At 33.2% G+C, this 12,534-nt stretch overlaps 2 protein-coding genes across 2 annotated transcripts in view; one reads left to right on the top strand and one right to left on the bottom strand.

The window, feature by feature from the left end:
- Window positions 1-9,985, bottom strand: part of LOC105230785 (diacylglycerol O-acyltransferase 1) — a 31,200-nt gene extending 21,215 nt beyond the window's left edge. The window contains exon 1 of the mRNA XM_049457959.1: window positions 9,729-9,985. The gene's annotated coding sequence lies outside the window, so the exon portion shown is untranslated. The remainder of the gene's footprint in view (window positions 1-9,728) is intronic.
- Window positions 1-12,534, top strand: part of LOC105230783 (trans-1,2-dihydrobenzene-1,2-diol dehydrogenase) — a 67,795-nt gene that overhangs the window by 14,602 nt on the left and 40,659 nt on the right. The window lies entirely within an intron of this gene.

Below are 12,534 nucleotides of genomic sequence, written 5' to 3'. Positions count from 1 at the left end.
CATATTCGTTGTTTATGTTGATATATCGATTTCTTATCTTTATTTTTTATCATTATAAATACAGAGTAAGTATGCTTGTATGGTATTTATGACCATTTCAATGTTGTGCCTTTAACTGTTTACTTACTTGCATATTTTCAAGTACAATAAATTTCAAACAACAAAGATAAGCTTAATATTCTTTGCGTTTAAAGAAATGAGATTAGTGTGAAATAAATTTGGGTTTATCAAGAAAAAGATCGGCACAGCAAGTTGGAGACTAAGACAATGTGCTGTTTATGAAATAATGTGTTCCCAAAACAGGTTTGCCTTAAGGGGTTTCATGGGCTTATGGGTTTCAAAAAATTTAATTTGTTTATTATCTTATTAAAATCTCTAACACCTCTAGAGTATTGTCCTACATTTTCAAGTTGATCCGAGTAATAGTTTTGGAGATATAGCCTTAATAACTTCTGTGCTCGCTGACTAGGCTAAGTGCGGCATCTTTAACGCTTTTTTCTCGAAACTGTGTTTTCGAAGTCGGTTGGCAAGATTTCTTCATGAAATTTTACACTGATCTTTGAGATACAATTCTTAAAGACTTCGGCGAAGGATTTTTTTCGATTATAACTATTATAAAATGTCGCGAAATTTTCACTGAAATTTTAATTTTTTTTAAATGTCTGCCAAAAATCAAACTTTTTAGTTTTTTCCCTTCGTCCAAGTTCTAAGTTAAGGTTTTAACTAAAACACATAGTTTTTCACTTTAGATGATACTGTAAGGAGTTATCCAGCCAACGCAGGGGCATCTTTTTCCGAGGGCTCACCGGGCAATGGCCGAGTATAAAATATTTCTTTCCAAACATTTCCGAATTTCTTTGTTAAAAGTGTATGTTTGTAACAATAAAAATTTCTAAAAAAATATTGAAATTTTTATATGAGAAAAAAGGCTGTTTTTTACGCGAGGAAACCCATGTAACACCCCAAAACAAGCTGATACTTAAAATACGCCAACCATCTAATAACGATCACTAATTTCCGACGCCACATTTTTGTAGACATTTTCAAATATCTGATGTCTCTTAAAATCTCATAATTTAGGGAAGCATTTAGTTTTCTGTTTCGCCCAAAGTTAGCCACTCTTTACTTTTTACATCGTGAGTACGATATATTAAGTTTGCCACGGTATTTGTAAGACAGAAAGAAGAAACGTCTGAGACGGTCAACAGGATAACTTGAGTTCATTTAGCCATGTCCGTCTGACGTTTGTCTGTCTGTCTAGTTTCTCAGTTTGTAGAAATCGCCGATGTCGCATCACTGTAGCATATAGCTGTCATACAAACTGAACGATCTGAATCAAGTTCTTCACAAATTATTTATGGCAATTTGATGTCTTAAAATTAGGAACTAAGCACCAATAAGTCTTGAGATTATGTAAAAACATTCCATTTTTTTTTTTAAATAAAAATATTTGTTTCATGTTGCTGTCCACATATTCTTACAACACACTGTGGAAGTAATACACTTGTTAAGTTTCTAATATAAAATCTTTGAAAATTCCAAAACGAATTCTTTTATTTTTTTCCCGACAAACCGCTGTAGTGTCGCTTAAACATTACGACAACGACAAAAATATATGCTCACTTTTTTATAACATACTGTAAGAGCTATACACTTGCTAGTTAAATTTTGAATTTAAATAATTTCAGGTCTCGCGCAACTGATTATTTTCTGTTTGCCAGACAATCCTGCGCAGTGGTGATTAATCATTACAACAACGTAAAAAGAAACTAAATTTTTTATTAAACTTATTATTGATCCATATAAACAAACTATATGTATTAACACAACAACCAAACTAACGATTTAATTAGGCAAAATGAGCCTTATCAAGTGTCCGCCGCCACTGTCTGGGTCGTTCAGTTCCGTTTGTAACAGAAACCTTTGTTATTCGCGCTTACATTTTTTAATGGTGCGTCCAACAATTGCTGATTACATGTATGTGTATATAGCTGTGTGTGTGGATGCGTGATGTATTTGAGGAAAATTTCTACGACGATGAATTATCGCACTTCTGCGCAAGTCTATGGCGTCGTGCCGAAACTGAAACTATGCGGCTGCTGATAGCCGCCTCTGGCTACCTTATCAACACTCGTCTGACTAGCCGGCCGGCCGGCGTGTGCACGAGGTTTTTATGTCCACGCCGTTGCTACCACATACCGTAAGTGTGTATGTTGGGGCAGGGCTATCTATTGACCGATAACCGCGCATTGATAAGCGGTAGCTCTAGTTGATTAGGTATGATTATAAACAAAAAAGCGACAGTGTGAAAACAAAGCAGCAGTGGAAATCAATAGTAGAAAGTAAATATTGGGAATTAAATTGAGCACTCGCGGATGCTTTAAATACTCTATTGAATGACCGTTTTGTAGGTCAAGCTGTTGTACAATTAAATAAAAAGCAGAACGAAGCAATGCAACGAATAGAAAATGATATACTTACTATGTACAACTGATCAGAAAAATTTAGTCAGCATGGGAAGAGCTTTTGGCACGAGGCGGAGCTTTTATGCAATTTTAGTTAGAGGTTTTGGGTATTAAAAAAAACAGTTGCCATATTTGGTACCAGGGTATCCTAAAACACTCTGATGTCTTTTAGATATTAATTAGCCACGCTAATTTGACGCGATTATTCGGCCTCAAGTAGAAGGGTGGTGTTTTGCGGAATAATATGTGTTATTTTTCGAATGCATAAGGCATCAGAAGCCATTAATTGTGTTAAAAACGCAGGCCTCAGAAGACTTCCAAAGAAGGCCTACATGTAAAAAATTCCACTGTTTGGTATTGAATTTCGTTCGAAATTTATTCGAAAGGTCGAGGTCGAGTTGAAGAACTTGAGTTAAGGCTTATATCTCATAGATCCGATATGTCCTTAGATTCCTCGCGCTTTTTTAATCGCACAAATGAATTCTATCTTCGAGAAAATTTTTTAAAAATATATTTTGTTGTTCTATATTTCTATCGGCAGACATTGTCAAACCTTCGAGTTTTTCCTAAACTCAAAATCTGACAAAATTTCAATTAGTTAAGAATAAATATGACATATGTATACAGTCATGTGATTTTAAATGCACTCCAAAGAAATTCGTCTATTCTATTTTTAATTTAATAATTTTAATTGATTAGAATTTCAATTTAAAAATTTCATTCATAATCTTGATTTTCTACGAAGGTCACTCTGCAAGTTTAGTGGCTTTATGTTTGGGGATTTCAAATATTATTCAAATTAGCTATATGCTATAGTGATATCTCAAAAACTGATGACTAGACAGACAGGCTTGTACCAACGTTTTTTTCCAATTCTCAAAACAGTTGTAGCGATTTACGTTTAATGTCTTCAATTGACTCAAAACGGTTTACCCGGAGCGGTCTTGTTGACAGTTTGGCCGGTAGGAAGGAATTCGGTGCGCACCACATCTTGATAATCGAAGAAAACTGTCAACATAACCTTGATTTTTTGCATGCTCTGGCATGGGCTTTTCGGCTTTGGTTCAACTTTGCCACGATATTCGGCCGAATGATCGTCTCCTCCGGGTCGTAAGCATAGATCCAAGACTCATCGCCAGTAATAGTAGTAGTAGTTTCACCGACGTTAACGCGACACTTTTTTTCGAACAAATTAAGTGATTTTGAACCAATCCTGCTTTCTTTTCCTTAGGCCCAAATGGTCTCTCAAAATTGTTTTATGTGATAATCGATAATACAACGATGCCAGTAAGATCTCTAACTGTTAATCGCCGATTCTAAAAAACCATTTGCTTTATTTTATTGACGTGTTCATCATCAATTGACATTGATGGCCGTCCTCGACGTGGTTCGTCGTCAACGCGTTCTAGGCCCTCTTTGAATAATTTGTATCAATCAAAAACACTTGCTTGCATTAAATAATTATCATCGAAGGCTTCTTCCAACATTCTGAACGTTTCGGTACCAGAAATTTGATTCTACACTCAAAATTTAATGGAACCTTTTTGTTCCTTTCACTCATCATAAAAATCGCCGAAAGCACTTTATGTATTTCAGAAAGACAAGCATATACCAAACACTTTGATTTTTTTATTTGAGATTTAATTGATTTGACACGGATGTCTCTGACAGTCATTCCAGAAAGAAAAAAGTAGTAGAAAAAAATATTTCGATGAATGGGTCGTGGGTGGCCGACGTTTCTTTGTGAATGTTACAAATTTCGTGAAAAAGTTAATATACACTGTTCAGGGTATAATTATGTGTTCAAAAATGAATTCTTTCACGTACTATTATTTGAAGGAATATTTGTACACTTATTTAAAAATAGCTTAATCAATTTTCGTTGATCTCTCACATAATTTCATACCATATTCTAAAAGCTTAGAGAGTGACCCTAGCATTTTTAATTTTCTAATGCTTGCGCTAAACATTTTTTGGTGCTTATCAAATTGAAATAAATATAAATAAATGTGATTATACCTATGCTTTTATTATTGCATAAGAATTCTGCATCCGGGATGCTCGTTTATGCGCAAGGTCGCAAGGCCAATTGCAGATTGTTATTGGCAAATGCGTTCACTAACCTTTATGCTATTTGCTTTAACACTGAATTTAGTTAGCAACTGAATTTCATTCACACATTTCATTCCACATTGGTGATGCATGTTCAATGATTGTTTACTAGGACAGTACAAGCTTATACATCGAAATAAACCCTTTTGTAGGTAAAACTGCTAAGTGGCTTACATATATGACACTTCCAGAAATTCTTTATGTGTGACTATTACGATCAGAATATCAAGTAGCTTTACTTTTAAGATACGTATCGATCGATCCTCGTAAAGTTAGTAATTATTTAGTACATATAGTATAAATATGTTCTGGTATGTGTGTTCCTACTGAAAATACCGGTATTTATGACTTTGCAGAAAAGCTGCTGTTCTTTGTCCGTTTGTTTTTGCGCTGTTCATCATCGTTAAGTACACGTGCAGCAGACAGGTTTTACAACTGACCAACTGACTACAAAAACATTTTGGATTGACCGTATTCTACATTTTTTATTTGCCGCTTTCAATTACGTATACGAGTACTCAAAAGAAACCACCAAATCGAGCAGACGCAGAAAAAAGAACCAAAATCATTTTTTGGTTTACGTGCTTTTTGTTTGGTACGCAGAAGCGTATATGAATACGTAATATTATTGTATATATGTACATATGTATATTTAATAAACTTTTCATTTTCTTGTTTAACTTCCTAATCAGACATACTAGTACATATCTTGAGATACGTACGGTATGTAGATATGTATGTATGAGCAGTTATAATAAATGTTTGTTGTTTTTCATGTTTCTGCTTTTAACACTCCTCGTTTCTTGTTTATGATTTTAATATTTGCTCAATGAATGAAATAAGTTTATTGTAGTTTTATACTTTTTTAGATGTATCTATAGATATATTTTCTTCAAGTTAAATTTTATTGTTTAATTTTCTCATAAATTCGGTAATTTATTTTCGTATATTTATTGGCTTAACTTATCTTCTTTCTGCATTTATAATGCAAAAGGTGTTATTATTTTCTCAAATTTATTTTGTTATGGTTTTTGTTTAAACATATTTTGTTTAAATTTTTAAAACTATTTTTATTAATTTTTTTGTGTTAGTTGATTTACACTATTGCGTCAGAAACATAAATATTGTGTTCATAGTAACTGAAATTTTTCATTTATTAAATATTACATACATACATACATACATATATATTTTTGTTTATTTATTTTACATTATTTTTGTTTATTTCAATTTTGCATTTTTAATTTTAAGATTTATGCATTTTTATTTGTTAAATTTTTTTACATTTCTTTTCGTCTCAGATTTAATTTTTATATATTTTTTTATTTTTTTATTTTATTTTTTTATTTTTTATCTTTATACTTTTATTCTCTTTAATTTCTCTTTGTTTCACTTTCAAATTTTATTTATTTTTATGTTTATTTTTTTTTTTGCATTTGTATTTTTTTACTTTTAAATATATTTTTTTATTTTAAAATTTGTGGTAACATTTTACAATTTTTTATTAAATTAATAATTTATTTTTAGGTATTAACTAAATTATCATACTCCGTTTAATTTTGCAAATAAAATAAAAATAAAAAAAGTTGTATATCATCTTTTTTTAACTTTTATTGTTAATTAGTCGTAATACATGTTTCTTTTGTTTGAAAAATATAAAGGTATTGAATTTTTTTATTTAATAAATATATAAATATGTTTTGATTTATTCTATTTTATTTATTTTTGAGATTTTCTTAATATTTTTTTTTGTAGTTTTTCAGTTCCTATTAGTTTTTTCAAGTTTTTTATTTATATTTTATGTTAAATTATCTACTTTTGTTATTTTTGTATTTTATTTCTTGTTTTTATTTTTTTATATTAAATTATTGTTAATGTCTCTTAATTAATTTTTAAAGTTGAATAATTTTTTTACATTTTAAAATATTTTTAGTTCTTTTCATGTTTTTATTAATATATTTTGTTAAGTTGTTTATTTTATTCTAAATTTCTACTAATATTTAGTTTTTTTTAGTGTTTCTTTATAAAAATTTAATTTTATTTCTATTTATTTAATTATTATTTAATTTTTATTTTTCTATGTTTATTACTATTTTTACTTATTTATTTATTTACTATTTTTTCTCCTGTAAAATGAACACTGTTATCTGCTGTATATTCTACACATTATCTAATTTATTTCTAAATTATTCTTCATAATTTTTGCCAACCACCATTTTCGCATCAAATCGCAATCTACATTCGGTTTTATACCAATTTATTTTATCGTCACTTTGGTGGCACCTCTTTGTTTAAGCATTCAATTTTGCATATTTACTTGTTTACCATGTCATCATTGTTGTGGTTTGTCATAATTTATAAGCACACAGCATGCGATATATACAATGGTGTCAAAGTAGTAAATAAACATTTCCTTGCTGTCTGTTAGTGTTCTCGCTCTTCTCATGATCGCCTAAATTGTCAATTACACTTAACACAATCGCATAAAAACTAATCGTTCATTAAAAAATCGCTTAATCTTCTCCAGCGCAAGCTTAATCCGGTCGCTACCAATTATATGTAATTTACATTTTATTTCTACCTTTCATTTTGTGCATTTTCCCAGATTTTGTTTGCTGTTAGCTCTTTTATTGCGTTAGAGAGTCTCATTTAACTGTCAAATCTGCTCAAACAACTACAGTGCGGAAGTGAGGCAATGCCAAAGTTCGTTGATACCAGCAACATAAACAAACGTTAAATTGCTCGTTTGTTGAGTGTCAAAGGCCGTGCAAATAGCGGCTTTGAGATCAGTTAGTAGAAATGTAAGTTGAGCTTTGTACGGGCGGAATAAATATTGACACGAATCAAGGGTATTTAAGCAGTTAAAAGTGCTACAGTTGTATGTGTGTGGCTATGTATGTACGTATATCCAAAGGTTATATTAAAAAGGTATCGAGAGAGTGCGTAAAAAATGTAGAGGATCAGTCCTAACCTGTTGACTTTGGCGTTATTATTTGTCATTCAATTTCTATTGATTGGCAACGTCACATATTTGAGATCTTCCGTGTTAATTTTCCTATCGGGTATCTTTAGTATTATTGCAAAAAGTTTGAGAACATTATCATTAATAACTGTGCGATAAATAGAGTCATTACTGATAATTATCACTGCAAACATCGACTACCGAGCTTAATTTGCATAACACCTGCTGTGCTTTACCTTTGTATATACTTTTTTCCGCTTTTTTGCTTATTCTCTGGAGGCAAAAATAAATAAATGAGAAAAAATCCTAACAAAATGAAAATAAAAGTAAATGGGTGGGCAACACATCAAGAAAAACTGTGCTATAGATTGTGATTTATTGAATGTTTTCAGACTTAGTGAGTGAAATTAGTTATTACTTTACTTAATTGTATACAAATCTTGCAAACAAAATTGGTTGATGGAAGGGTTTTATTTTTTTGCCGAAAATTGTTTAAAAAAATCCATCAGCTTATAGAGTTAATAGCTTTTAAGATCCAGTAGCTTCGATAAAAAACCGAAAAGTTTTGTTATGTGAATTTTTCACATACATTTTGAGGTTATGGAAAAAAATTGTCAAAAATTATAGACCTTTTTATTACCTACAACTTTGTCAAATAACTTTTTTCAATAAGAAAGCAAGATAAACCATTCCTAACCCTTAAAATTTCAGCCAAACCGCCCTCCTTCCTTTTCCAGACTTCAGATCGCCCGGAAATTACTTATTATTATTATAATGTTTGGTAGTTATGTTTCCTTTCCGATGGGTTCAATCTAATATAAATTAATTGTTTTTGTCATTTTTAAAGGCTTCTGCACCAGTCTTTCTAATTTAAGAAAGCTGAACCGAACTTTTGTTTCCGATATCTCGAAACCAGTTTTGAAAAGTAATTCTGCTTGAGACGGATGTTTTTTGAAGAGCTAGTACGGTTCGGAAAATATTTTTTCCGAACATTCCTGAAGTAATTTCGAGTAATGGTGTTGAGTCGTCATTCCTTAGCTGGATAAAAATCCGGGTCCGTTCCGGTTACTTAGATCCGACTATCGTGGGAAAAGCTTATTGTTGTTATTGTTATAGCGGAATAAAATATTCATTCCTAAAGCAATTTCGAGGAATGGTCTCGAGTCGACAGTCTTTGGCCGGGTAGAAATCCACGTCAGTTCCGCTTATTTTGACCCGACTGTCGTGCTAACGGTGCTTACTATTGGTAAAACATTTTTACTTTTCTTTAGAATGTGCTGTTAAACAGCAACTATAACTGTATAAACCAATTGTGGAAAAATACAATACAATAAAAATAATCTAATAATAAAAGCACAACAAAAAGCTTTTTTTGCAAAATCATAAAAATGTAAATACCGGTATCCAAAAATACCTCAGCTTGCTACGTGTGTAAGCACAAATGTAAACAACAAGGCAGTATGTCTGTCGGACAGGCTTGCTTGCTTGTCAAAGCTCAATCAAGTTTATATGGGTAAGGCGTCCAATTATTAGTGCAAATAGTTCAAAGTACCACAGAACGTTAGATAAATTATTGTTTGTTGTTGTTGGTGTTGTTTGACATGTGTTTTGTTGTCATAAATGTCAGGGTAACGCACGCACGTGAATAAAGGCACACGCAACGTAGACGCGATCACGCAACAGCTGAGTGGCTCCCAAAGCAGAAAAAATATGTAGTAAGAGAGGGAGAGAAAAAAGAGTGAAGGCAATGTGGGTGGGTGGGAATTTCTTGTTTTACTTTTTTAATATTTATTCTTTTCCATATGACGAGTTTATTTTAGGGTTTATTCCAGCGCATATATACAAACATTTATTTCTGTTCATGCTTTCTTCAATACATTTCATATTTACCGCTTTTCTCTATACTCTTCACAACATGCGAAATGAGCACAATCGAGCAAGTTACTTGTGCACGCGGTAAAATTAACACAAACGAAGACGACAAAAATATAGATATATAGTTAAATAAACAGTAAAGTAAAAATAACAAAATAACTGTGTCAATTGATCGACGAAAGACGGCAATCACCGCGAACAAAACATATATAACACATGAAATCAAGTAAATTTTATTTTTCGTTTTCGCGTTTTCGCTTTTTGGGTTTATCACCAACAAAGAGGTGGCAGATATCGCGCTAAAAGATACCTACTTCTCTTGCGTCGCTTTTATTATTTTGTTTTATAATTGTTTTATTCACAAATTTAATGCGCGAACACAAACGCCAGCTGCCGCGTAACCGTGCACAAAGAACCGAAATACAGGGAAATACTGCAATGCAAGTGGACTGTGTGCGGCCGTGGGACGGGGGCGTCTAAACGAGAAGTCGACTTGTTGTGGATGTGTACCGGACTGTGTGTCCCGCGAGCGAACTGCTATCGACAACGCTTTGAAAGCAACTGAACTAAACGTGGGGCGAAGCGGCCAAAAGCGGTATGCGTCTCCCGGTATGGAGCCCATAAAGCGACGAGAATGAAAATGCCGACAGCGTAGCAGACGAAACAAGTTGGCTGCGCGCGATCGGCAAGATCAACTGGCAGACGCAAATGCTGTGGTGCATACAATCAGGCATGGAGCAGTTTTTAAGCTGTTGCGTTCCTCATTCTTCATTCTGCATTCTTCTGTATTATTTATATTTTATATGCCATATATCTCAATTTCTGTATATACCGTGCATATTTATACACGTTTCTCCCCAATCTGTCTCGCTATCAGTTACGAAGCCGCGTGTGAATGCGTGCAGACGCCGAGAAATGTTCGGAGGTAGTCACGTAGAGCGCGACCGGTCGTCGTTTCCGTTTTGTGTTTCTTATTCGTTATACTGTTTGCATGCTGCTGCTGCAGCGGTGATCGCAGTGAGCGCGTCGTCAGCAAACTGATACGGAGGTCAGAAGGCAGTGAGATGGGTGAGAGATTGAGGCTTTTGATATCAATTTCTTTCGTTTTTTGTCGAAAAGAACGGAAATAAGATGCTCGCAGGAGTGAATGCAATAAAATTTAGTAATATAAGTGATACTTTTGTTTAAAAATCGGAATAAATTCTTCCGTTCCGTCCTTCATTTTGCAGCGATTTTTTCCGTAGGATTTAAAGTGATAAAATTATAAATTACTAAAATACCGTTAGAGTTGTAATATGGGAGAATATAAAACAGCAAACTTAAATGCTAATGTACAGTGCTAGCCAAAGAAATAGAGCGACATAAAAATAATGGAATCAATCAGAGATTTCTTCAGAACTCACTTTCAAAAATTGTGTGTTTCATTAAATATTATTCTAGAAGGTTGACAAATCTAATCTCAAAAGATTTCTTGATACCATAGCCGAGTTCTTTCTCTTCCGAGGCGTGTTTTACGTGGCGGTTCCCAAACCCAGCGCACAACCCTGGGACGATTCGCCTTCTCACTTTAGCTTGCCTTCAAACGTATGTTCTTTGGTTACCCAGAGGATACTTGGTCTAAGACCGGAAGTCGGGAGCTGCTTGAGCCATATGTAAAAGAATCATTTCTGGGCACTCCCAAGGCAATGGCAATCAGAAGACTTTTCTCACTTGCGTGAACTTCTACACATGACTCTATCCTTCATCGAGTTCTTGCTTTATAGAGTATAACCAAGCACCGATTTATTTCTTGGACAATTTTTGTGAATTCAAATCTAGTTTTTCATTTTATATTATATCTTCCTGGGTTAATACTTTGAATACTTTTGAAATCCAGTGAAGTAAATATAATTATTAACTATTCTGCATATGTGCAAATAGTTTTATATTTATTTATCAATAATGTTAAAATGCGCTGTCATCACATACTGTCTAATAGACCTTTGGAATCTTTCGCTATCGCTTGATGTGGTTCGTAATGTTCTATTCCGCTTAATTTGCTACGTCATTTTATTTATTTCTGCTTAACACATTTTATGTAATTATTAATATGCCATGTATAAGCTTTCACTCTTATCTGCGTTTCCCATGATTCATCAAAAGAATATACCTACATATCCACATACGTCTGTACGTGTTGTAAATTACGTATGTGCAAATAGGAAGAGCGCGTAAACCGATCACTCTGTTTCTGATAGTGTTGACAGCGCAATGCAAATCACTTCTGCCCTGAAGTATGCAATGATTTTAACATTTGGTGCGCATGAGGGATGTTAATCCCGAAATTACATCTTTTTATATTGTGGCGATACCGAAAACCAGTGGTAATATATGTTATTATAAATAACTGTAATAACTATAGAGTTCAGCGATGTAAATAATGTGATAAATTTATAAAATCTACTAAAGCAGCACCCCTCATCTGTGACAATTTTTGATCTGAAGGCGGTCTATGCCTTTTATTTTCCTAATATATCGTATATGAGTAGTTTTTTCCCTTTGAAACAGGTTTATGCTTTCCTGCAGCCCTTATATACCAAATGTAGTAATATACGATGCTTTGGTCAATTTTGGGGTCAGTATGCTGACAATGTTTTGCTTAGGTAATAGCCATTATGTACCAAAAAGGAAGGAATCCGTTTATATCTCACCTGAGATTTGCCCATTAATTTTTGCTGTTATCCTAGTTCTATTTACATATATCGGTTGACATCTACCTCTAATCTTTATTTTGATAGTCGAGAATAAACAACACATGGAAAAGTTTCAGTTCTGATAGGCAGGTGTATCCTGGAACTCCTCCCAATATAACTTATACAACTAAGTCTTTTACTTTCGCGGAAATCAATTCAGAAGACACCTGCTGGAAGTACTTTCTTCAGTCACACATATCAAGTGAGTTTTATTACATGATATTTATAGATTTTTTTTTTGGAGAAATTCATGCGTGGCACCCACTTTGCACAGAGCTTTCTCATACCCAAATATTCGTGAATGACATGTGGGATACGTTCGGTTGACATCTTTAAAGTGCCTGCTACCTCGAACAACTTCACTTTCCTGGCATCCAAAATTATTTTG

The sequence above is a fragment of the Bactrocera dorsalis genome, chromosome 1, assembly GCF_023373825.1.
Source record: "Bactrocera dorsalis isolate Fly_Bdor chromosome 1, ASM2337382v1, whole genome shotgun sequence".
Classification (NCBI taxonomy): Eukaryota; Metazoa; Arthropoda; class Insecta; order Diptera; family Tephritidae; genus Bactrocera; species Bactrocera dorsalis.
Note: the sequence above shows the minus strand (reverse complement) of the source record. Positions and strands in the feature narration are given on the sequence as shown.